Below are 26749 nucleotides of genomic sequence, written 5' to 3'. Positions count from 1 at the left end.
CACTGTCTATCAGCCTATCTACAACACGCATAATGTCCACTACCTTCGCACCAGGCAGACAAGTCACCATACGGTCAGTACGTGGTATTGCCACCCAGCTGTCTACTTGCCTAAGGATTGAATCACCAACTACCAACACCCTTCTCCCTCCCTGCCCAGGGATGGTTCCTTGGCGCAAAAGGATACCCACTCACGAACTGAAGAAGAGGTCCCTTCTGAGAACGCATTCCCCTTATCCTCAGTACGGTGCCCTGTTCCCTCTCGACCCTCATGCTCCCTGGCAGCAACGGGGCTACCATGGTCAGAGTGGGACTCATCTAACACATTCCCAAGAGTCTTCTCCGAATGCCTAACTGACTATCTCTGCTTCTCCGGGTCAGCCACCTCGGCCTCAAGGGTATGAACTCATTCCCTGAGGACCAGGAGCTCCTTGCATCGAGCACACACCCAAGACTTCTGTCCTGTGGGCAGATAGTCATACATGTGACACTCAGTGCAAAACAATGGAAAGCCCCTACCCCCCTGCTGGCATTCTACCTTCATGATAGCTTTTTAAAATATGCAGTCCCCCTTTAAATCCTGTTGTGTTTATGTGGCTCTCCTTCTGGAGGGTCTATTTACCTTATTGGGAACACAAGGTAAATAGGGATCTGGGTTCCTGGTCCTTCCTGGACTTCTTACAGAGCCCCCAGGCTAAGAGCCACAGGTCAAGAGCCCTTTAGCTCTCGCCCTAAGGCTCACGCCTCTGGCAAGGCGCAGCTTAATACTGCAAAGAGGGTGGGGCCTCAGTCTGCCCCAGGACACAGACACTCCCAATCAATCAGCAACAATCACCTACAGCCCACTAAAAACAAACGAACAGCAGTTCCCCAGCAACCACACAAACTCAGAATTTTCTTTGCTTCTTTCTGTTTTCCCTCCACCCTCCCCCTTCCTTCCTTCCTTCCTTCCTTCCTTCCTTCCTTCCTTCCTTCCTTCCTTCCTTCCTTCCTTCCTTCCTTCCTTCCTTCCTTCCTTCCTTCCTTCCTTCTTCCCCTCCCTCCCCATCTTCCTTCCTTCTTTTTTTCTTCCTTTTTTTCTTTTCCTTCCTTCCTTCCTCTCATTAGCACAGCTCATTTGCATAGTCTGTGCTAGGAATTGGAATAAAACCTGCCATCCCTATGAGATATCATGATGTGAGATGGCTAGGCTGGGCAATATGTGATATCATGATAATCTGAATGCTGTTGAGTTGTCTGTTTTAAAATGTTTTTATTGTATTTTATTGTTTTATTATATGTTGTACTTTGCTCTGAGCCCTATGGGGAATGGGCGGAATAGAAATTTACTAAAGTAAATAAATAAATAACATAGGCATTGTGGGAATTTCAGACACCTGGTGGAATGAGGAGAATCAGTGGGACACGGTGATTCCTAAATATAAATTATATTAGAAGCATAGGGAGGGGAGGGTTGGAAGTGGAGTGGCCTGTATGTCAGAGTGGGTATACAGTCAAGTAAGATTGAGAATTAGATTCCCTTCTAGAAATGCTTTGGGTCGAAATAGTGGGACCAAAAGGAAATTTAACTATGAAAGCTTGTTATCGCCCACCAAAACAAAAGATAGAGGACAATTATAATATGATGGAAGGATTAAAGATAGTGGCTAAACCAAAAACTGTGTCATAATAGGTGATTTTAACTACCCGCAGATTGATTGGGTCAATATGTTTTCTGGTCGGGAGAAAGAGATTGAGTTTCTAGATGCTCTCAATGACTGTGCTATGGAAGATGGTCACAGAACCCACCAGGGGTGGGGCGATCCTGGATTTGGTCCTAAGTAATGCCCAAGACCTGCTGAGAGATGTAAAAGTGATTGCACCGCTTGGGAGCAGTGACCATAACGTTATTGATTTCACCATTTGTATAAATAGAGTTGCCCCAAAAGACCAGCACGACCATGTTTAACTTTAAAAGGGGTAAATTCTTTGAGATGAGGAGGCATGTGAAGAGGAAACTGAAAGGAAAGGTAAATACAGTCAAAACCCTTGAGGAAGCTTGGAGGCTATTTAAAACTACAATCCTAGAAGCTCAGATAAAATATATACCACAAGTTTGGAAAGGCACAAACAGGTATAAGAAAAAGTCTGCATGTTTAACAAACAAAGTAATGGAAGCTGTAAAAGGTAAGAAGGATTCATTTAAGTGGTGGAAAACTAGTCCAAATGAGATTAATAAAAGGGAACACGGGCTGCGGCAAATCAAATGCAAGACCGTGATCAGGCAGGCAAAAAGGGACTATGAGGAGCATATTGCAAAAAACATAAAGACCAACAATAAAAATTTCTTCAAATATATTAGAAGCAGGAAACCAGCCAGGGAGGCAGTGGGGCCCTTGGATGACCAGAGGGTAAAAGGATTACTGAAGGAGGATAGGGAAATGGTTGAGAAGCTGAATGCATTTTTTGCCTCAGTCTTCACTGTGGAAGATGAGAAGTGTTTGCCTGCTCCAGAACCACTTATTTTGGAAGGGATGTTGAAAGACCTGAGTCAGATTGAGGTGACAAGAGAGGAGGTCCTACAGCTGATAGACGAATTAAAAACTAATAAGTCACCAGGTCCAGATGGCATACATCCAAGAGTTCTGAAAGAACTCAAAGGTGAACTTGTGGATCTCCTGACAAAAATATGTAATCTTTCATTGAAATCTGCCTCCGTTCCTGAGGACTGGAAGGTAGCAAATGTCACCCCCATCTTTAAAAAGGGTTCCAGAGGAGATCTGGGAAATTACAGGCCAGTCAGTCTGACTTCAATACCGGGAAAGTTGGAAGACACCATTATCAAAGAGATAATGAGTAGGCACATTGATGAACACAAGTTATTGAGGAAGACTCAGCATAGATTCTGTAAGAGAAGATCTTGCCTCACTAACCTGTTACAGTTCTTTGAGGGGGTGAACAAACATGTGGACAAAGGGGACCCAATAGATGTTGTTTACCTTGACTTCCAGAAAGCTTTTGATAAAGTTCCTCATCAAAGGCTCCTTAGGTGGCCTAACAGCAGCAGTTCTCTTACAAAGGAGATTAGAAAGACTGCTGAATTGCAACTGATAATGAAGTTCATAATGTGGCGGAATTTATTTTGGGTTGGCCCTCTTTATGATCTTAAACATACTCTTTATGAAATTGGCTACAAGAACTCTTTCTGAAAGCAACCATGCTCTTATGAAATGAGCACTAAGCTCTTCAAACGCCTTAGAAGCCTCTAGATTTCTCTATGCTTTTTGGATGCAGTTATGAACTTGGCCACCAGAGTTATAAGCTATTCAGCACTATCATGCATTCAAAAGGGCAGCAGAATAGGGAAAAAAAGACTAGGGTAAAGTCGAGTGTCTTTTAAGGACAGGAATCTCCCTATATGGTAAGGTCCATATATGGTATGGCAGGAAACAAGATGGCGGATGCCTGCCCCTAAGTGGGTTAAAGGTAATGGTTGTCTGAGGACAATCTCAGCCATGATTGTTTTGAGTTAGCTCCGATTGGTTATAGTTAGCTGTGAAATTGTTTACAGCTGGGGTGCAGTGTGGCCCAGTAGATCTGATAAAGAGGTGGGTTGAAGCCTTTATAAGCCCTCCACTTTTGGTCTCAGACTCAGACTGGGATGGGAAGATGTGACTAATAGGGGGAGGTCCCTGTTGGGACATTTATTTTTCAGTATGCTGTCTGCTTCATTGTATTTTATGCTTTATGCTTGATTGAATTCTGTGTAGCTGTTTTCTGTTTTGTTTTCTATCCATATATTTTAAGCCTTCTATCTAATGTTGAAATGTACTAAGTTTATCTAACTGCTTTGTTTTCTATGCATTTGAAGCCTTCTGTGTAAAGGAACTGTATGATCAACTGTACTAACGTAATCTCTCGTTTAGCCTTCTGTCTAAAGGAGAAACTTGGAGTCTAATAAACTGTTTGTTTTTCTAAACATGAAGTCTAGTAGAGTTTATCTACGAGGTCTTAAAACTTATTAGTAAGTATGTATTAGCCTTCTGATAACTGCAGGTTGTTTTGGGAACTGCAGGTCTTGATTTTGGTTTTATATCGTTGGGGGTACGATAGAAATCCCCCAACACATGACAATGCATCTTCCTGAACTGAATTGAGACCTAGGTTTTTTCTCTCATTACTAATGTCTGCTATTGTCATTTGGTGTCTGAAATCACTTCACTCTCCACGATATAAGGACAGATGGACTCACATTTTAGCTACATCTTAAGTGAACAGAGGCTTATGAAAGTTCATGCCCTACCACAAATTTTGTTAGTTGTTAAGGTACTACTGAACTCTTGCTCCCTTCCACTAATAAAGATTGCAAGCTGTGCTGTTAGGTTTGTTTCCCCCAATCTGTTAGATCTGGAAAGGGTATCTCTCTCTCTCGGTCTCTTTTCCTCCCTCCCTTCCTCTGAAGAAGTGTGCTTGCACATGAAAGTCTATACCTGGAATCTCTCGGCTTGGCTTCGCGAACGAAGATTTAAGAAAGGTGCAATAGTCCACGTCTGCTGCAGGCTCGCTGGTGGCTGACAAGACCAATGCGGGACAGGCAGGTCCGGCCACAGTGGCTGCAGGGAAAAGTCTGATTTAGGGTTGGTGCTGTAGCAGTGCGATTCTTCCTCAATCTCCTTTTGTCCTCAAGACCAGCTATGCGTGCGTTCTCAAAAGAAGAGACAGTCTGGTGGATGGTGTGCCTCCATGCTTTGCGATCTGAGGCTAGGTCAGACCACTGGTGATGGTTGATGCGACAGGTGCCAAGGGATTTCTTCAAGGAGTCCTTGTACCTCTTCTTTGGTGCCCCTCTATTTCGATGGCCGGTGGAGAGTTCGCCATACAGGGCAATCTTGGGAAGGCGGTGGTTTTCCATCCTAGAAATATGCCCTGCCCAGCGCAGCTGCGTCTTCAACAGCAGTGCCTCGATGCTGGTAACCTCCGCCCGCTTGAGAACTTCAGTGTTGGTCACAAAGTCACTCCAGTGGATGTTGAGGATGGTGCGAAGGCAGCGCTGATGAAAGCGCTCAAGGAGTCGCAGGTGATGACAGTATAAAACCCACGATTTGGAACCGTAGATGAGGTTGTCATCACAACCGCTTTGTAAACATTGATCTTTGTGCCTTTTTTCAGATGCTTGTTGCTCCACACTCTTTTGTGCAGTCGGCCAAAGGCACGGTTTGCCTTTGCCAGCCTGTTGTCAATCTCCTTGTCGATCTTAGCATCTGAGGAGATGATGCACCCCAGGTAGCTGAACTGCTGGACTGTCTTCAGAATTGATTCACCCACAGTGATGCAGGGAGGGTGATAATCTTCCTGGGGTGCAGGCTGGTGGAGAACTTCTGTCTTTTTCAGACTAACTTCTAGGCCGAATAGCTTGGCAGCCTCCTGGAATAGTCTTAAAGATACCACAGGACACTTCCTTCCCCCTTCCTTCCTCCCCAAAGGAGGAGGGGAAGGAGCACTCAGCCAATCGAGGGAAGGGAGGCTTGACTTTCTTTCTCTTCTCTGTAAAGCAGGAAACAGGAGAGGCGAGAGCTGGGCAAAAGCAAGCTGTGATGCAGGAAACAGATGAGAGCTAGTTACTTGTGGGCCAGATAGGAGCCCTACAGTGGCAGGTTCTGGCTTGTGGTTCTGGCTTGTGGTCCACCCTGTTCTAGGGTGGTGGGAAGCAAGTGCAGAGGTTTTGGGGAAGGGTGGGGTGTTGTTTAGAGAGTATGGGCCCTTTATATCCATCTCTGGCTCACAGTTCTGGGAGGCTTGCTGTTTACCCTCTGGCAGGCCCTCTGGCAGCAGCTTTTTCAAGGTACGAACCATCTGCCCGCCACAAGCAATGACCTGTACTGGGCAATGACCTTCTCCACTTTCCTGGAACATGAGGTAGCCATGGTCAAGGACAGCCAGACCTCCCTAGGGCCAGGGATCACCAGAATATTGTTACCAGTGGAGCGCAAGGCTCTTCCAGGGACATACCAGAGAAGACGGTCACACATACACATTCTTCCCAGACCGTTCAAGGCCTTCCATGACCCTTTCGTTAATTTCTATGTATTTTCAATTTCTGTGCGAGCCGTAAGATTGGAAATACACACATTTGCCAAAACGATGTGTTTCAACATCTAGGGGTATATGGAAGTCATTTAGAGCGGAGATCCCCCAGGATTAGAGCTGATCTCCAAATGATGGAGTTCAGTTCCCTTGTAGAAAATAGCTGCCTACTAAGGCCCCCGCCCCCCAACCAAGCTTTCTCTGGGTTCCATCCCCAAAACCCCAGGAATTTCCCAACCTGGACCTGACAACTCTACTTAACATAACTGCAAAGATACATAGACACACACACCCATCTCCTTGTTGCACTTTTCTTTAATATTTGTGTGCTATATGTCCTGGGGAAAACCAGTAGAAAGTATTGTACCAGATGAGGATTCATTGGTAAAATCATGAAAACTTGGGTTTTATCTCAAAAAAAATCCAAAATGAGGTGCCAAGTAACTGGTAGGCAGCACATGCAAATCAAAAAGAATAACAGTATAAGTGGATGTTTTTAGAAATTGTTTTTATGTTTTATGTTTTTATTGTTGTCTTATTTTATTTGGTCACAAGACGTAACTGTGTGACCTCAAATTTGTGAGCCGCCCTGAGCCTGCCTCGGCGGGGAGAGCGGGATATAAATCAAATAAATAAATAAATAAACCTATTTTTATTTTTACAGTTGCAATGCATGATGGACTCATTTGCTTTTCTGAGAGCTGCACATGTTTTTTTTATTTGTTCTGTCTCTGAATGGAAGTAGCATTGATGACAGAGGAAGACGGTGTGCTATATGAAAGGTTTGTTTTGGTTATTGTACCACATTATTACTTGTGCTGTGCACAGTTGGCCATTCCTCACAAGTGCTTTGAAAACAGATGGCAGAAACTGGAGTAGGCTGTATGTTGATGCTGTGTAGCCAACAGGTCACATTGTCACTTGCCTGAGACTCACAAATTCCTTCACGTAGAGGACTACATTAGAACTTGTTTCTGTACAGTATTAAAGATGTAATCCTTGAAGTGTTATCATTTTGAAATAATTCCAACTGAAATCAGTGGAAGTTACTTCTGAGTAAACATAGTTTGCTAATGCTGTCACTTCAAGTACAAATTTTCAGTTGGGAAACCCAAGGAGATTTAGGGGTGAAGCCTGCGGAGGTTGGGGGTTGGGGTTGGAACCCAACAGAGTACAATACGATTTTCTCTAGGGGAACTGATCTCTGTAGTCTGGAGATTAAGTTGTAATTCTGGGAGATCTCCAGACCCCATCTAGAGGTTAGCAACCCTACAAATGCAACTCAGTAAGGTGCTTAATTACCAAATTTCAGTGCTTCAAATTTGTAGCTCACCTCACGGGTTCCTCTTTTTTATTTATTACATTCATTTTTATGCTGCCTTCCTGCATGGAGATCCTCTGTTTTATCTTCGCAATAATCTTGTGCGGTAGCTTAGATGGACTGGTCCAAAGTCTCTGACTTTCACGGCAACTGGAAGTGTGAACCTGGAACTTCCAGTTCCCAGTCCAGCAGTCTAACCACTATGTCACACTGTTGTACTCTACTCTGCCACCTTAAAGAGCCAGTTTGGTGTAGTGGTTAAGAGCGTGGACTCTTATCTGGGGGAACCAGGCTTGATTTCCCACTCCTCCACTTGCAGCTGCTGAAGTGGCCTTGGGTCAGCCATAGCTCACAGAGGTTGTCCTTGAAAGGGCAGCTGCTGTGAGAGCTCTCTCAGCCCCACCTACCTCACAGGTTGTCTGTTGGGGAGGGGGGGGAGTAAAGGAGATTGTAAGCTTCTCTGAGACACTGAGATTTAGAGTGTAGGACAGGGTATAAATCCAATTTTCTTCTTCTTCTTCAAATCCTCCATGGTCCCTGTTCAGATGTTCTAGGTTGGAGCTCCATTAATCCACCTGCAAGAGGGGACAGGAGGTAGAATTCCCTTGTAGTGTTTAGAAGATTGTGAAAAATTGACTTCTTCTACAAGCTTTTAGCTGGATTTGTAATTTGATAGTGTTTTGGGCTGGCATGCTAATATTTACATCTTTATTCTGGATATTGCGATTTTGTTGTTTTTAAAAAATTGTTTATTGGATTTTACTGTTTTATCTGTTCAGGTATTTTGTTAGTTCTGGGACAATGTACCTTTTTGGCACCATAAGGCGCTCCGGACGATAGGACGCACCTTCCTCCTGGGGGGCGATCCGCTGCCTCCGATCCCGGCGCTTCCTCCGTGCCTGCCTGCCTGGCTCCAGCTCTGATGCTTACAGCAAGCACCAGGATCGCTCCCTCTGCCCTCCCACTCTGGCGCTTGCTGTAAGCATCAGAGCTGAAGCCAGGCAGAAAGGCACGGAGGAAGCACGCTGCCCTCTCCGCAGCCGGCGCTCGCAAAGCACTGGGTTTGCGGAGGGGGCGGGTGCTTCCTCCGTGCCTGCCTGCCTGGCTTCAGCTCTGACGCTTACAGCAAGCGCCGGGATTGGAGGGCAGAGGGAGTGATCCTGGCACTTGCTGTAAGCATCAGAGCTGGAGCCAGGCAGGCGTGATGGAAGCGCCGGGATCAGAGGCAGAGGCAGCGGATCTCCCCTCCCCCAGGAAGGTAGGTACCGGTACTTTCGCTCCATAAGACGCACACACACACACCCCACTTTTTTTGGGGGGGGGAGTGCGTCTTATGGTGCGAAAAATATGGTAATTAGGATAGACTGCAGTGAACCTTACAGTGGATCTGTAAAGAATGTGTATTTTAATGTCTGTAAGCTTCCTTTTGCTTTAGGAAGTAAAGTAGAAGGAATGCTGAAGGAGAAGACACAGTTGCCAATGGGACCATGAACTGGGGTCTTGTGTTTGGGTTGCATTTAAAACCTCCAATCACTAGCAGCTGTGAGTGACTGCAGCAATGCATCATTCTTATATGTTCTTCCTGTCTAGTGGTATTGGCTGCTGCTGAACACAGATGGCTCAGCTTGGCTGTGACCAGAACGGTTGTTATTTACATTTTTCTCTCATTATGGCAAGTCAGAATCCGCTTGCAGTTTCAAAGTTTGTGTCTGTTGTGTGGTGCCACTGATAACGCAGCAGCCATACAAAAACTAAGTTGAGAAGGGGGTTGAGAATGGGGTCTGTGAAAATAGCATCATCTCCTTGCTGAGTCCCTTAAATCTGTGTTTTTTGAAACAGAATCCTTCCCAGTAGACAGCACTTGTCTTCTCTGGTATTTCCCCAGACGTTACGTATTTTTGAGGCAATTATTCTTTGATTTTTGTTTTAAAGATGCTTAAAGGGAAGCCTCTGAAACAATGGAAAGGTCAGGCTAGGGAATGTGATCTATGAAATCCAAAGACGACTCCAGGAGCTCTTCATGATGTACAATTCATATTTGTCTCCGATGCGGTAATGTCTTTGCCTCTTTCTTTATGAGAATGTCTAGCTCTTGAATGGAGAAATGTAATGTTTGGAAACAGCTGTTGCAGGAAACCCAGAAAAACAAATGTTGTCTCCACCCAGGAGTGCAATTTTTACAGCTGATGTGTTGGAATCCATCTGTTAGGCAATAGCATCTATGAATGAGAGCTGTTTTGTGAAAGAAACTAGAGAGCTGGAAGCAGAAAAACCAGCTTAGCTTTCTGCCCCACAGTGAAGCCAAACTGAATGGCCTTGAGCAAGCCACTGCCTGTTCTCTGACACCCTTGGCAGAATTGTAGGGTATAAATGGGAAAGTTCATGGATTTTCTATATGTGTGTGCATGCACACAAACACACATACAAGTACAGGTCATTACTATATAGTTGAAGCACAATATATTATATACAGTATAATATTGTATATGGTGTTTATTTAGAGGATTTATATGCTGCCTGCCCAGAGTTCTGCTCAAGGTGGCTTACAGTTAAAAATTATGCCATAAAATCCATAAACATAATAAATTATCAATATAATCAAGAAACAAACCATGGCAAAAAAATTTATATATACACACACTGTGGCTAATAGCCACTGATGGACCTGTGCTCCATATTTTTATCTAAACCCCTCTTGAAGGTGGCTATACTTGTGGCCGCCACCACCTCCTATGGCAATGAATTCCACAAGTTAACCACCCTTTGGGTGAAGAAGTACTTCCTTTTATCCGTTTTAACCTGTCTGCTCAGCAATTTCATCGAATGCCCACAAGTTCTTGTATTGTGAGAAAGGGAGAAAAGTACCTCTTTCTCTACTTTCTCCATCCCATGCATTATCTTGTAAACCTCTATCATGTCACCCCGCAGTCGACGTTTCTCCAAGCTAAAGAGTCCCAAGCGTTTCATCCTTTCTTCATAGGGAAAGTGCTCCAGCCCTTTAATCATTCTAGTTGCCCTACTCTGGATTTTCTCCAATGTTATAATATCCTTTTTGAAGTGCGGCGACCAGAACTGCACACAGTACTCCAAATGAGACCGCACCATCGATTTATACAGGGGCATTATGATACTGGCTGATTTGTTTTCAATTCCCTTCCTAATAATTCCCAGCATGGTGTTGGCCTTTTTTATTGCAAACGCACACTGTCTTGACATTTTCAGTGAGTTATCTACCACGACCCCAAGATCTCTCTCTTGGTCAGTCTCTGCCAGTTCACACCCCATCAACTTGTATTTGTAGCTGGGATTCTTGGCCCCAATGTGCATTACTTTGCACTTGGCCACATTGAAACGCATCTGCCACGTTGACGCCCACTCACCCAGCCTCAACAGATCCCTTTGGAGTTCCTCACAATCCTCTCTGGTTCTCACCACCCTGAACAATTTAGTGTCATCCGCAAACTTGGCCACTTCACTGCTCACTCCCAACTCTAAATCATTTATGAACAAGTTAAAGAGCATGGGACCCAGTACCGAGCCCTGCGGCACCCCACTGCTTACCGTCCTCCACTGTGAAGACTGCCCATTTATACTCACTCTCTGCTTCCTATTACTCAGCCAGTTTTTGATCCATAAGAGGACCTGTCCTTTTACTCCATGACTCTCAAGCTTTCTAAGGAGCCTTTGATGAGGAACTTTATCAAAAGCTTTCTGGAAGTCAAGGTAAACAACATCTATCAGGTCTCCTTTGTCCACATGTTTGTTCACCCCCTCAAAGAAATGTAACAGGTTAGTGGGGCAAGATCTTTCCTTGCAGAACCCATGCTGAGTCTTCCTCAATAACCCGTGTTCATCAATGTGCCTACTCATTCTGTCCTTGATAATGGTTTCTACCAACTTTCCCAGTATTGAAGTCAGACTGACTGGCCTGTAATTTCCCGGATCTCCTCTGGAACCCTTTTTAAAGATGGGAGTGACATTTGCTACCTTCCAGTCCTCAGGAACGGAGGCAGATTTCAATGAACGATTACAGATTTTTGTCAGAAGATCCACAAGTTCCATATTTTTAAAACGAATCAATTTAATAGAGAGTGTGTCATGGGGACTGGGGACCCTGCAGAAGAAGCTGAGCCTGCAGAAGAAACTGTGCCCCTGCCACCTGCACCAGTGCCCCTGCCTCCTGCTGGAGAAGATCCAAGCCCCCCTGCCTCACCCTCTTGGGTGGCTCGTGTGCGTGACCGCCTTCGTCAGGACCTCAGGGATTGGAGGAGGGTGGCACGCTCATGAGCAAGACACTCTCTGAGCCCTGAGTTTTGAAAGGATTCTGGCCCTTCTAGGAGTGAGGATGCTTGAGTCTCAGCAGGATCTTGGCTGCCTCTCTGAGCCAGCAATTAGCCCAAATGGGCAACAGACAGCAGAGGGCTATATAGCTGTGGGCTTTGGGAGGAGGCTTTATGGAAGCAACTAGTCACTTACCTGACGTTCTAGCATCCACTTCGGCTTTTGACTTTGGCTTCTGGACCCCCTGACTCTGGCTTTGACTTCTGGACCCCCTGACTTCGGCTTCTGAACCTTTGACCTGCGATACCTGGACTGTGATTTGGTTTTGGCGCCTTGGACCCTCTTTGCTCACCAGCTACAGACCTTGGACTGCCCCTGGACTTTGCTTGACCTGGCCCCAGGCCGTGACAGAGTGGGTTATAGAGATATATGATTTTTTTCTACGGGTAAGAGAAATAAGCGAGAGAAAGGAGGCCGTTTTTATTTATTTTACTTTTTTCTTATAAAGTTAAATGGAGCAAGTTAATATAGAGAGAAGGTTATAGAGATTGTATGATTTTTTATCTAGATAAAAATAAGCATAGGAAATTAGACTGCCACTGCTTATTAAATCTGTGTGTGTGTTTTTAGAGCAATATGAGCCTCCCAAAAGTTTAATGAAACTTAATATTTAAATAAATCTAGACAAATAATTAATTTGGGTCAATTTACAATAAGGTAGACAACACAGGTATTTAAAAACTTCAAACATCTGCTCTTTGTTATTTTTTTTCTTTTTAGTAACAGATTCTGTTGATATTTCAACAGATAAAGTAATGTTTGTTAGGTTCTATTTTGGTTCTTTGCTATTTTTATTTTTTCTTTGTTGGAAATAATTAAGGTAGTGTTAAGGATAAAGAGATTGTATTCATCTTCTTTCCTTATGATTATTGTTAGTATGGTTAAAGTTAGCACTTATCCCTAATAAAATAAGCTACTGGGTTTTCTTTTGTGATTGGGTTTTATTTGTTTTTTTTGCTTTTCTTGTGTGCGGACATTAAAAATGAATAGTATAATTTACATTATAAGCAATAATTAGTAAAAATATATAACAAAATTATAAGAATATAGAAAGTAATGGTTGGATTGGGTTAAAATTTAAGACTTGCAGGTAGAAAGAATTTAGAATCAAGTTTGGAAGGTAGAAATGTAACAGCTTTATTTACTGCTTCTCTTTTTTTCTTTGTTTCGTCTCCTCCCCAACTCCCCCCCTTTTTTGCTTCTGTATCCCTGCACCATTCCTTCCCCTTTATACTGAAACTAAATAAAAAAAATTAAAACAAAAAACAAATAAAAAAACAAAAGGCTGATAGCATTTGTGTTCAAGAAACACATATTTAAAAAGAACATGAGCATGTTATGGAAAATTTTTAAAAATGGTGAAAGTTTATCTGCCATCTGCTAATGAAAAGGAAAAAAAGAGTTGCAGTTTATATACTAAACCAGTGAACTAATGTCACAGAAGAACTAATTGACTCGGAAGGCAGATATGTTAAAAATTAGATTTTCTGAAGGCAAGATCAATACACTAATTTCACTTTATGCTCCAAACAATGCAAAAGAAATTTTTAATGAGAACTCCGCCCCCCCCCCCCCCCCCATAGCAAACTTTCAAGAAGGAGACATGATTTTTTGAGATATGGAGTTATGGACCCCATAAAAGATTTTTTTTTTTTAAAAAAGGGCAGTAAACTACTTTAAAAAGTCTTTCATATGGACACATTATGCATAATTGATGCATGGATAGTAACAAACCCAAGCTCTAAATATTACACATTCTTTTGTACAAGTGACCTGGCTTGTTGATTGAATTAAAAAGAGAAGATGGGAACTAAATGACAATCTATTGCTGCAAGGATATATTAAACATGTAAAAAAGATTTAAATGCATTTTAAAAACTGAATATTACAAATGAAGTATCAGTAACTACAACTTGGAAACAATAAAAGCTTTTCTGAGAGGGAATTTGATAGCCATTGTTTCAAAAAGAAGAAAAGATAGAGAAATTAGAAGAAATACTGAAAAAGAAAAAATGCAAACCTTAGAAGGTCAGCATAAAAAATCTCCCAAGATGATCCTAACAGAAATTAAACAACTAAAAAAACAGATATGTTACAAACTAAATATATGCAGAAGAAGTTACAGGATGTGATTTAACCACAAATTCAATTAGATATCTGGGTACAAATTTAATTGGACAAAGTGAAACATTATTCAAAGATAATTATGATATGGTCTGGAAGAGAATACAAAAAGATATGGATAGATGGTTAAAATTAAAATTATTTTGGTTGACATTACCAAAACTGACTGGCAAAAGCAAATAAATGCATTCATATGGAATGGTAAGAAGCCAAAAATCAGATTCAAAGTGTTGCAAGATAGATAGATTTAAAAGAGGAGGCTTAGCAGTACCCAATGTCAAGCTATACGACCAATGCAGACCAGAGAGAAGAGCTATACAATATTCTTTTGGTAAAGAAAAAGACCCGAATCCAAAAGAAATCTCATGTAAGTAGAGACAGATCACTTTAAATTTGAAATTCTTTGAAAACAAGGATTAGTCCACCAAGTTCACCAATTATGTCAAAGATAGAAGCACCTTATGATAAATATGAGAGAAAAACTAACAATTTTATAACATCAAGATATGCTGAATCCACAAGGAGAGATTAAAACATGGCAAATAGTGAAAGAATTAAAGAAAATGCGATTGGTATATCTTCAACTAACTTCAAGACTGAAAAAAGCTGCTCATGGAAGACAGAACAGTGATTTAACTGATTTTGAAAACATAATTATTCAGCAGAAGGATCATCTGTTAGAATGAATATACAAACTTTTACTTCACTATGATACTGAAGCTGAAAAAGTTAAATTGTGTATGCTGAAATGGAATCAAAATCTTGGGCAAGAAATAATATTTCAACAATGGGAAAACTTTAATGTGAGAAAACTAGTGCCAGGCCTGACTGGTAGAGTGTTCCCCACAGCTGTAGCATCTTGAGCCACTTCTTCTGGTTAGATGTCATCGGAATCAGCATCACCTGCTTCATCCTGGATGTCACTCACATCTCGATACACAAATATCTTGTGTACTTATATCTTAACCCCCTCTGAAGTGGTAGGCTTCTCAGTTTCATCACAATGGACAGATCTGGAAAGTGTAATCTCACGTGTTTTTAGATCCATGATTCTGTAGAAGAAGAAGAAGAAGATATTGGATTTATATCCCGCCCTCCACTCCGAAGAGTCTCAGAGCGGCTCACACTCTCCTTTACCTTCCTCCCCCACAACAAACACCCTGTGAGGTGGGTGGGGCTGGAGAAAGCTCTCCCAGCAGCTGCCCTTTCAAGGACAACTTCTGCCAGAGCTATGGCTGACCCAAGGCCATTCCAGCAGGTGCAAGTGGAGGAGTGGGGAATCAAACCCGGTTCTCCCAGATAAGAGTCCACACACTTCACCACTACACCAAACTGGCTCTCCGTACTACACCAAACTGTAGGCTTTGCTCTTAGCTCAGTAGGGCAACAAATATGCCCTCTTTGGCATGATTACTTAATTTTGAGTCCCTCTTTTCTCTGGGAATGTATGCAAAACTCTGCTGCCAAACACCCATAGGTGGACCATGTTTGGCTTTCAGTAACACTGAAGTTCACATAGGGTTCTAGCTACAGACTTAACGATCAGTCTATTGCGTGTGTATATAGCTGTGAGAATTGCCTCACCTCATAGTGGGAGGTAAATGTGTGTGTTTTTAATATGCATCTCACCATGTTGAGAACAGCTCTGTTGCTCCTTTCAGCCACACTGTTTTGTTCTGGATTGTAGGGCAGAGTCATCTGGTGCTGGAATCCATGCTTTCTCAGGAACTCCCAGATAGCTCTGGAGGTGAACTCTCCTTCGTTGTCCATCCTCAGCACTCAAGGCTTCCTCCCAAATTTGTTGCTCACTGTTGCACCTGTCAAGAACCTGTGCTTTGGTTTCATACAAATAAACTGTTAGACTTGTAGAAGGCAACATGCTGGAGAGCCAGTTGGTGTAGTGGTTAAGTGTGCGGACTCTTATCTGGAAGAACCGGGTTTGATTCCCCACTCCTCCACTTGCACCTGCTGGAATGGCCTTGGGTCAGCCATAGCCCTGGCAGAGGTTGTCCTTGAAAGGGCAGCTGCTGTGAGAGCCCTCTCCAGCCCCACCCACCTCACAGGGTGTCTGTTGTGGGGGAGGAAGGCATTGTGAGCCGCTCTGACTCTTCGGAGTGGAGGGCGGGATATAAATCCAATATCTTCTTCTTCTTTATTGGCGAGTACATTACAAAGAGAACATGGCGAGACCGGGTCCCTGATTATGTACATCTCCCGGAACAACCCTCTTACCTGGGCATGTCCAATCCTGGCCAGTTAAACTTCCCGCCACAGATCTTCATAGGCGGAAGGTATTTACATCCTTACATCCGGTGCCCTGCGGTCTCCCACTGGTCACCTCCGTGTGCACGCACACACGCTGTGTTGTGAATTCAAGGACTGAATTGCAAGACACAACAGGTATTCAGTACAGTCATCAGTTAGAGTCAGGAATTATTTGAAACCTCCTACTATAGCTGGGAGTTGTCCACATAGATCTGAGTGGATCACATCCAAGGACCCCTGTGATCTTCTCCAATACCTTGGGGAAGGGATGCTTAATAGTTTTTCCTTCCAAGCAAGAAACACAAGTAGGGTTAGTTTTGTATTTAACACAGTCGATTCCCACTGCAAGACCCTTACTTTAACTGTGGTGTGAGCAAGTTTCAGCAAGATTTGTTTGTTCATAATCACTCTGTTACCCAGCCTCATCAGTCTCTTGAAAAAGTGCAACACAGTCAGCATCGTTTGCATTTTGTTTCTGCATCATAAAGTCATTTTCTCTTAATCTATGTTACACAAACTTTTGTTTCATGGGATATTGTGCATTTCCCATTTTTAAATAGAGCTGCATAGCCTGCAGACTCCAAAATTGTGATTGAAGATAAATTTGTGTGGAGCTCTCTTAAATAGAGCGCATTGTCAAAAAAAAATAACCCTTTAGCACCATCTACTGGTGCCTGAATAAAAAGCGTTTAAGTTTGCTGCCATTTGCGAATTTAATCAACTGAAGCATGTCAATTCGTTTCATTGACATGAAATTGACATTGACATTGAGCCAGTTTGGTGTAGTGGTTAAGTGTGCGGACTCTTATCTGGGAGAACTGGGTTTGATTCCCCACTTCTCCACTTGCACCTGCTAGCATGGCCTTGGGTCAGCCGTAGCTCTGGCAGAGGTTGTCCTTGAAAGGGCAGCTTCTGTGAGAGCCCTCTCCAGCCCCACCCACCTCACAAGGTGTCTGTCATGGGGGAGGAAGGGAAAGGAGATTGTGAGCTGCTCTGAGACTCTTTGGAGTGGAGGGCGGGATATAAATCCAATATCTTCTTCTTCTTCATATTCACCAAGATTTCTGACGACCCAAACATGTGCTCTGATGCGCTAGAATCTAACGTGACTGAAAATGGATCTGTATCTTCCTCCAGGAAAGCAGAGTAATTTTTCACTTTAAAATCACTCACATTTCCCTTCTCGAATACTCTGGCTGACAGGGCCAGCCCTAGGATGCCGAGCACCCCAGGCAGACTTGCTGCCGGCCGCCCCCTCCACAGCACCGCATGGCATGTGAAGTCAGCAGTTGCCCACTGGCTGGCCTTGCTTTGCCTTCAGAGACCAAAGCAAAGCCCGTCGGCTGGTGCAGGGGTGCTGCCGCAAGCACAGAAACAGCAAGGAACACCCCAGCCAGGTGAGCAATGCCATCGTGTAGCGGCTGCAAATCCCCAGCAATTTGGACTGGGCTCCTTTACAACACTCCTACTCATGCCTTGTGAGAACTTTAACCAATGCCATCCACCAGGGAAAAGGTTCAGAAGAAATCCGATTCCTTTTCTAAAGGGGCAAAACGGGGGAGCGCTTAGGATTGGGATTTCACCCACGCACACCCCCATCTAAATCAATGTGGGGACTGAATATTCTTTATTTAGCAGACTGTTGAACGCTGACCCCCTTAGCCAAAAGAGTTTTGGGTGGTCATGATAAAGAGTAGACAGTCCGGCTCCTCCCCACTGCCTCTGTTGTCTCTTGCCTTGATTTCTTCACCCCCCCCCCCCGATAGCCATAAATCTGCTGGGATTTGACAGCAGAACTTGCTTCCCTCCCTCCACCCCCGCCGGCCTCCAGGGAGAGAGGTGAGCCAGCCAAGGCAGACCTACTCCTGGTGTCCCTAGGACTACAGTGGCAGCTTCCAGAGGTGCTGAGTCTGGAGAGAGGAAAAGAGAGAGGCTGCTGAGGTTCGCAGGGCAGGGAGGGGAGGGGAGCTAGGAACCCCCAGGAGGGAAGCCAAAAGGGAAGGGACTTTCTCTCTCTCCTGGTTGTTGGCAATACGGTTGCTAAATCCAATTCAAGAAATATCTGGGGACTTTGGGGGTGGAGCCAAGATCAAGGCTGTGACAAGCATAATTGACTCCAAAGGGAGTTCTGGCCCTCACATTTAAAGGGACAGGACACCTTTTCAATGCCTTCCTTCCATAGGAAATCATGAAGGATAGGGGCACCTTCTTTTGGGGCTCATAGAATTAGACCCCCTGGTCCAATCTTTTTGAAACTTGGGGGGTACTTTGGGGAGAGACACTAGATGCTATACTGAAAATTTGGTGCCTCTACCCCAAAAACAGCCCCCCCCCAGATACCCGCGGATCAATTCTTCATGATTTTTTACGGGAATAAATCTCCATAGGGAATAATAGAGTTCCCAGCAGACATTTCCCTCCCCTCGCTTTCTGATGACCCTGAAGCAGGGGGAGGGTCTCCAAACCAGGGGATCCCCTTCCTCCACCTGGGGATTGGCAACCCTGGTTGGCAACCCTCTGCTTCACACAGAGTCACCAGCAGCCAATGTCCCTTCTTGACAATCTCAGACAAAGAAATATTTCGGGGGGGGGGGGGGGCATACCTTTCCTGCCAGCAAAGGGCCTCTCCTTGTGCACCTTCAGCCAGGCAGGACAGTTGGTCCCTCAGCCGAGAGGGAAACAGAGCCAAGCGGCATCCAGTCCCCTTCCGAGGAGCAGGAAGAAAGGTGGTACCCCCCCCCCCCAGTCCAATTGGCTGCTGGGAAGGCCCGGAGGAGGCCAAGGCAGTGCTCAGAGCAGGTGGAGGAGCCTGGAAGGGTAAAGAAAAAGAGACAGGCACTAGCTAGGAGTCCCTACTCATGATGGCAGGAGTCCTTGGCGTCATCTTTAGTGGGGATTCCTAGCTAGTGCTTGGCGGGGAACCTTTTAAAATGAAAAGTTAGGTGGGGGAAGCAAATTAGCACATCTCTGCACCACAGCAGAGATTTCAGAAACAGCAGGTGCAAAAGTTAAGTTTCCTTTGATTTGAAGGTAACTAATGCCTGAAGCAAAGGAGCTAGGAATAGACATGAAAAATTCTGCTATTTGTTCCTCTTCACCCAGTTTTCTGCCACATTCTTTGAGTGAAGAAAATATACAGTTTATTGACATGTTCAACAAAAGAACTCCCTTCATGGCATTTTAGGGTATTTAACTTCTGACGGAGTTCATATCTAGCAATCCGGCCAGAGGCCTTGTGCATATCCATGAGACAACTGTACATGCTTTTTGCAAAGTTCATACCCTTCAATCCTGCAGAGGTACAATTCATGGAGGTTGTGTGCTGTCAGGCTTCTGTGCGTTGGCATCACCCCATTGCCATTTCTCTTTATTGTGCTGTTCAGTTGCTAGGCCAGGAAGATTTTCTTTGAGATATTTCTCCAAAATTTCTGCCCTCAGCGGCAACTGCGGCTGCACATTCCTGGGTTGAAACATCTCTTGTGACAGGATCACAAGTTGGGCCTTGGGAGACCCACACTCTTGTGGAGCATACTCAGCCATTCTTGCTGACTAGCTTATCCCTTTCTTCCTGCTGTTTTCAGCTCTTAATGCAACACACACACACACACATTGCTTTTCAAATAGTAATTCAGCCTGCAGCAGGTCTCTTAGAACATAAGAGAAGCCATGTTGGATCAGGCCAATGGCCCATCCAGTCCAACACTCTGTGTCACATAAGAGAAGCCATGTTGGATCAGGCCAATGGCCCATCCAGTGCAACACTCTGTGTCACATAAGAGAAGCCATGTTGGATCAGGCCAATGGCCCATCCAGTCCAACACTCTGTGTCACATAAGAGAAGCCATGTTGGATCAGGCCAATGGCCGATCCAGTCCAACACTCTGTGTCACATAAGAGAAGCCATGTTGGATCAGGCCAATGGCCCATCCAGTCCAACACCCTGTGTCACATAAGAGAAGCCATGTTGGATCAGGCCAATGGCCCATCCAGTCCAACACCCTGTGTCACATAAGAGAAGCCATGTTGGATCAGGCCAATGGCCCATCCAGTCCAACACTCTGTGTCACATAAGAGAAGCCATGTTGGATCAGGCCAATGGCCCATCCAGTCCAACACTCTGTGTCATACAGTGGCCAAAAAACCCAGTTGCCATCAGGAAGTCCATCAGTGGGGCCAGGGCACTAGAAGTCCTCACATTGTTGTCCCTCCCAAGCACCAAGAATACAGAGCATCACTTGCCCCAGACAACTTGCGCTTCTCCTTTTATCTTTGTTACAGAGGCTGGCAGTCACTGAAAGAAACAGACTCAGGTTTTGTTTTTGTTTTTTAAATTCCAAGTCAGAACAGCCTTGCTATTCAGAAACTGGTATTGATCCAGTTCTGGTCTGGTTCTGTTCAGATCCAATAGGCTGGGCTCATGACCTGCTGGGAAGGGTACGGGTTCTGGTGGTCCAAATCCTTCTTTAATTACCAGAGTGCACAAGACTTTAACCCGGAGGTGCTTGTATTGAATCTGAAGAGATGATGCGATTGTGAATGACACAGAGTAGATATGATTTTGAAACAAAATAATATCTACATTATTCTAGAAATACATGTCTGATAGTGCAGGATATGAGACAGAGAAAGATCTATGCTATCTAACTCGGGGGGGGGGATTCAGAGAGAGAGAGAGAGTTGGGAATAATGAAAATATACGACAGGAAAATAGTGTCATTGGTAATGTTCTAACATTATAATGATTTATAATATACTAATTCATTCATTTTTATATTGTCTTCAATATTTGTTAAAAAGTGTCTTACATTTATTCCTTTTCCTTCTTCATTCCTTTTTCTGTATCCCATATAAAAAAACGGAAAATGGGGAGTTAAAACCTCCAAAGTAATAGACGAAGCACCTAAAGCTTTAAGAAACGAATGACATTTTGATGCTGTTGTATGGATGCTAGGCAACCACAACAGTACTGCTGACCTTCAAGCTTGTTTGCTCTCTGCAAAAGGTGGGGTCAGGGGAAGGGCTGTTTTGGCCTTTTAAGAGAGGGCTCATAGAGGCTAGGCCTGTCAGCAGACATTGGGCAACTTGATACTACACAACTTCCTAGACTTACCCAGAACCGACTGCTTGCCATTGTTCAGACGCAGCCATCCTGCAATAGTTAATGTGGTGGTTCGAGATTCAGTCTAGGATTTCGGAGACCCAGGTTTGAATCCCTACTCTGCCATAGAAACTTGCTGGGTGAACTTGGGCTAGTCACACCCTTTCAATCTAATGTACCTCAGGGTTGTTGCTACGAGGATAAAATACAGGACAGGAGAATAATGTGAGCTCCTTTAGGCCCCTCATTATGGAGAAAGATGGGGTATAAATTATAGAAGATGATGAAGATGATAATGGATTTATATCCCGCCCTCCACTTAGAAGAGTCTCAGAGCGGCTCACAATCTCCTTCCCCTTCCTCCCCCACAACAGACACCCTGTGAGGTAGATGAAGATATTCGATTTCTATCCCGCCCTCCACTCCGAAGAGTCTCAGAGCGGCTCACAATCTCCTTTACCTTCCTCCCTCACGACAGACACCCTGTGAGGTAGATGAAGATATTGGATTTATATCCTGCCCTCCACTCCGAAGAGTCTCAGAGTGGCTCACAATCTCCTTTCCCTTCCTCCCCCACAACAGACACCCTGTGAGGTAGATGAAGATATTGGATTTATATCCCGCCCTCCACTCCGAAGAGTCTCAGAGCGGCCTACAATCTCCTTTCCCTTCCTCCCCCACAACAGACACCCTGTGAGGTAGATGAAGATATTGGATTTATATCCCGCCCTCCACTCCAAAGAGTCTCAGAGTGGCTCACAATCTCCTTTCCCTTCCTCCCCCACAACAGACACCCTGTGAGGTAGATGAAGATATTGGATTAATATCCCACCCTCCACTCCGAAGAGTCTCAGAGTGGCTCACAATCTCCTTTCCCTTCCTCCCCCACAACAGACACCCTGTGAGGTAGATGAAGATATTGGATTTATATCCCGCCCTCCACTCCGAAGAGTCTCAGAGCGGCCTACAATCTCCTTTCCCTTCCTCCCCCACAACAGACACCCTGTGAGGTAGATGAAGATATTGGATTTATATCCCGCCCTCCACTCCAAAGAGTCTCAGAGTGGCTCACAATCTCCTTTCCCTTCCTCCCCCACAACAGACACCCTGTGAGGTAGATGAAGATATTGGATTAATATCCCACCCTCCACTCCGAAGAGTCTCAGAGCGGCTCACAATCTCCTTTACCTTCCTCCCCCACAACAGACACCCTGTGAGGTAGATGAAGATATTGGATTTATATCCCGCCCTCCACTCCGAAGAGTCTCAGAGCGGCTCACAATCTCCTTTACCTTCCTCCCCCACAACAGGCACCCTGTGAGGTAGATGAAGATATTGGATTTATATCCTGCCCTCCACTCAAGAGTCTCAGAGTGGCTCACAATCTACTTTACCTTCCTCCCCCACAACAGACACCCTGTGAGGTGGGTGGGGCTGGAGAGGGCTCTCACAACAGCTGCCCTTTCAAGGACAACCTCTGCCAGAGCTATGTCTGACCCAAGGCCATTCCAGCAGGTGCAAGTGGAGGAGTGGGGAATCAAACCTGGTTCTCCCAGATAAGAGTCCGCACACTTAACCACTACACCAAACTGGCTCTCCAACTGCATAGGGGCAATTATAATAGCTGCACAGGGGCAATTAAAAAGTTGGTTGCTTGGCAAATGGGAGGGAGGAAGAAAAATAGAAAGAGGAAGGAAAAAAAAATAGCATGGGAACCAAGAGGAAGAAAAAAATAGCAAGGGAAAGGAGATGCAGGGAAAGTGAGGTACCCCTTGCAAGTCGTTGCAGGTTCTCTACCAAGAAACTGGGTCCAACCTGATAACCAGTCCTGCACAACTCAGGCTGTTTTTTCTGGGTAGAGCCTACCCAGGGGAGGGGAGCAGAAAAGAGAAAGGTATAGGGGTATAAATAAAGATAGGTTGGCAAGTATGTGGGGAATAAAGAAACAGATAAAGGAGAAATACTATTGGAGCTTTTAGGTAAAGGAAAGAGGAAATGTTAGGGAGGGGAAATGAGATGACCCTGCAGGTCTTTGCTTATGCCCCACTTGTTTGTATATGTTTAAACTTGGAATTATAAGCAACTTGGAGCTGGCAAGGAAAAGGCATGGTATAAATATTTTGTCAACTAGTAAACTTAGCTGGCCTGCAATTACTTAACTTTAGTTTGTAAGCAGCCTTGAGTGCCTGTTGTAGAACAATGGGAGATACATGCTTAACTGGCCTCTGGAAAAGGTAGTTCAACATGCTTGGTTTTTATCACGTAACTTTATTTTCCAAATAGCATGAGTTAAATTACTTAACTTTCCCCCCTATGGTGCTCCAACCTTTCTACTGGGTAGAAAATCCCTTTGATTTAAATGGAACTTTGCTCTAAAATACGCTTAAGATTGAGGTGTGAAAACATCCAGGAGCCAACAAAAATGCTATTACTTTTCCCCCTACCGTTCATGAACGGTATGCATCAGGTTCAATGTCACTTTCTGAATTAATTATGCCTGGAAAGCAGTGTACCTTCTTTTTCCATACTGTATCTGGATGTGCCGTGTCTTCTAACTCAGAAAGAAGAATGGATGCTCCTGCAGCCTGACCAAACCGTTGCTGCTGTTGATTTTGCTGCAGCTGTTGTCCTTCGTCGGCTTTCTTCTAGCATGTCACCACTGATGGTGCCAACTGGCAGCCTAACCCTGGAAAGTATGCCAGTTCCTATGAAAATACAATGACCCAGTCATCCAGAATCTGTGGTTCTGCCAATAAGAGTTTACCTCTCTGTAAAAACATAGACCAGAACAAATCTATGTAGGGCTGCCAAGTCCAATTCAAGAAATATCTGGGGACTTTGGGGGTGGAGCCAGGAGACTTTGTGGGGGTGGAGCCAGGAGACATTGGGGCGGAGCCAGGAGCAAGGGTGTGACAAGCATAATTGAACTCCAAGGGAGTTCTGGCCATCACATTTAAAGGGACAGCACACCTTTTAAAATGCCTTCCTTCCATAGAAAATAATGAAGGATAGGGGCACCCTCTTTGGGGGCCCATAGAATTGGACCCCCTGGTCCAATCCCTTTGAGACTTGGAAGGTATTTTGGGGAGAGGCACTAGATGCTATACTGAAAATTTGGCACCTCTATCTAAAAAAACAGGCCCCCCCAGAGCCCCCGATACCCACAGATCAATTCCCCATCATTCCCTATGGAAATCTTTTGTGGAGGTGCATAATGGCTGTGGGGGTGGGGCTTCCCCCGCTGGCCAGCTGGCTGGGGGAGGGGGGAAGCCTGTAAAATCGGGGGATCCCCTGCTGGGACCTGGGGATTGGGAAGCCTAAATCTATGGTCTGGATCATGCTAGTAACCAGCTGAAAAGGCAGAATCCAGCAGTTCTGTACAATACAAGTAACGCTATTATTGCAACGCAGGGCTTTGCAGCTACCTAGAGGTGGAGGTATACAGCTGCATGCAACAGAGAGGGTTGTGAATACGCTGGGGGCTAGGTTTTAGATTTTAAGGATGCTGTTTCTCTGCTTAAATTTTTTATTTCTGAATTGACGTGCGGCCACTCTAGTTTTGCCCAAGGGGGCTAGACTCCCAGTCACATTTAACTTTATTTTAATATAAATTGTTGGTGCTTCATGTTACGAGCTCCCTTTTTTTTGTGATAAGGTAAGCCGAGAAATATTTTAAATAAATAAAAATGTACTTCTTCTGGAGATCAACGTTGCAAAGGAATTCAGCATTCCTGAAATGTTGGTTTTTATGTGTGCCCTCTTAAAATGATGTTACTTTTAAACTCTTCCTATTCTAAAATTTTAGTTCACTCAACTCAGCCTGGCCTAAGGCTGAAATACTGGGGGCCATCGCTTTTGACTAGCATCTTCTAGTTATGTTATTTATTAGGAATAAGGCCCATTGTGAAGAAAAATGCAATGGGCTCTAGAAAGGGGCACTGGGTGAGTGCCCCCTAGCCCCCACCCTTGTTGTATTCCCAACCAACCAAGTGAAGGCATTCGCTCCCCCCCCCCCGTCAAGTCTGCTTCAACTCTCGTCAAGCCTGTGTGTCATCTTTGGTTCAGGGGAAAGCATTCTGGGTAAAAGCCATACTGTATGCCAATGCTGCTAGCTCTACTCTTCCTCCTCCCCCCTTCCTGTCTTTTGTTATGTAGTTTCGCTCTGAAATGGAAGCATGTGAAAGAGATAATAGTGCCTTCTCAGACTGGGCAATGGGGGAGAGGCGCCTTGCCCAAGGCCAGCCGGCCTGAGAACGATTTGTAACATCAATGTGTGAATGTGCCCTGCATAGTACCCCCTCCCTAAAGAATTCCTTTGAAGAATACCTTATATGATTATCCTTTCTGTATGTTCCTCAGTCTCTCAATCTCTTAGCTGTTGGATACAATGATTTCAATAAACTAGAAACTTTTTTATCAAAAGGTCTCATTATTGAATCAGCCGACTTGACACCCCCCCCCCCCTCCCGAGGAGAGCTGATCTCTGCCATCTGAAGAACGGTTGTAATTCTGAGTGATCTCCAAAAGTGGGAAAAGTGGTTCCACAGGAGGAAATGGCTGATTCGGAGGGTGGAGTCTATGGCACTGTACCTGTCTGAGGTTCTTCCCCTCTCAAACTCACCTCCAGGCTCCAACCCTCAAATCTCCAGGAATTTCCCAACCAGGAATTGGCAATTGGTAAGTCACACTGGCTCTCATGGGGGGCTGCTGCTGAACAGGAGCAAGCAGCCAGGCCTAGTTAAGTCTTGCCAGCCAGATGGCATCAAGTCACTCAGAGGGTGCTGCCAAGCCTAGGGTAGCCAACCTCCAGGTGGAGCCTGAAGCTCTTCGGGGATCACAACTGAACTCCAGACAACAAATCTCTCTACCTATCCTGGAGAAAATAACTGCTTTGGAGGGTGGAGTGTATCCCATTCTGTTCACCTTTAGGCCTCTCCCTTTACTGACAGAAGTTGGTTGCCTAGCAACAGCCTCTGGCTAGGGACGAAGCTGAGGGGAAGAAGAAGATATTGGATTTATATCCCGCCCTCCACTCCGAAGAGTCTCAGAGCGGCTCACAATCTCCTTTACCTTCCTCCTCCACAACACACACCCTGTGAGGTGGGTGGGGCTGGAGAGGGCTCTCACAGCAGCTGCCCTTTCAAGGACAACCTCTGCCAGAGCTATGGCTGACCTAAGGCCATGCTAGCAGGTGCAAGTGGAGGAGTGGGGAATCAAACCCGGTTCTCCCAGATAAGAGTCCGCACACTTAACCACTACACCAAACTGGAGGAGGGGGAGAGAGAGTGACAAGAAATAGGCAGCAGCCATGCCTCTGAGGAAACACTCCCAGCAGTGCTAGGCCTTGCCATCTAGTTGCATTATGGTGGCAGAGGCTCCCTGGCTATTTCTCAGCCTTTGGAGGTTATATGTTTTGTGAGCCTTTGATGGGGCTGCAGAAGTCTGTTGCCAGTGACACTTTCTGTGAGGCCACTTAACAGAGAGGACACAGAAGAGTTGGAGATGTGGCTGTTATTCAGGCAGATAGACAAGGAGGAA

At 44.8% G+C, this 26749-nt stretch overlaps 1 protein-coding gene across 1 annotated transcript in view; it reads left to right on the top strand.

Moving 5' to 3' along the window:
- Positions 1–26749, top strand: part of LOC132589468 (fibrinogen-like protein 1-like protein) — a 41619-nt gene that overhangs the window by 3092 nt on the left and 11778 nt on the right. Inside the window, exon 2 of the mRNA XM_060262201.1 lies at positions 6727–6844. The gene's annotated coding sequence lies outside the window, so the exon portion shown is untranslated. The remainder of the gene's footprint in view (positions 1–6726; positions 6845–26749) is intronic.

This window comes from Heteronotia binoei, chromosome 21 (genome assembly GCF_032191835.1).
Source record: "Heteronotia binoei isolate CCM8104 ecotype False Entrance Well chromosome 21, APGP_CSIRO_Hbin_v1, whole genome shotgun sequence".
Taxonomy (NCBI): domain Eukaryota; kingdom Metazoa; phylum Chordata; class Lepidosauria; order Squamata; family Gekkonidae; genus Heteronotia; species Heteronotia binoei.
This window is presented reverse-complemented; position numbering and strand designations above follow the sequence as displayed.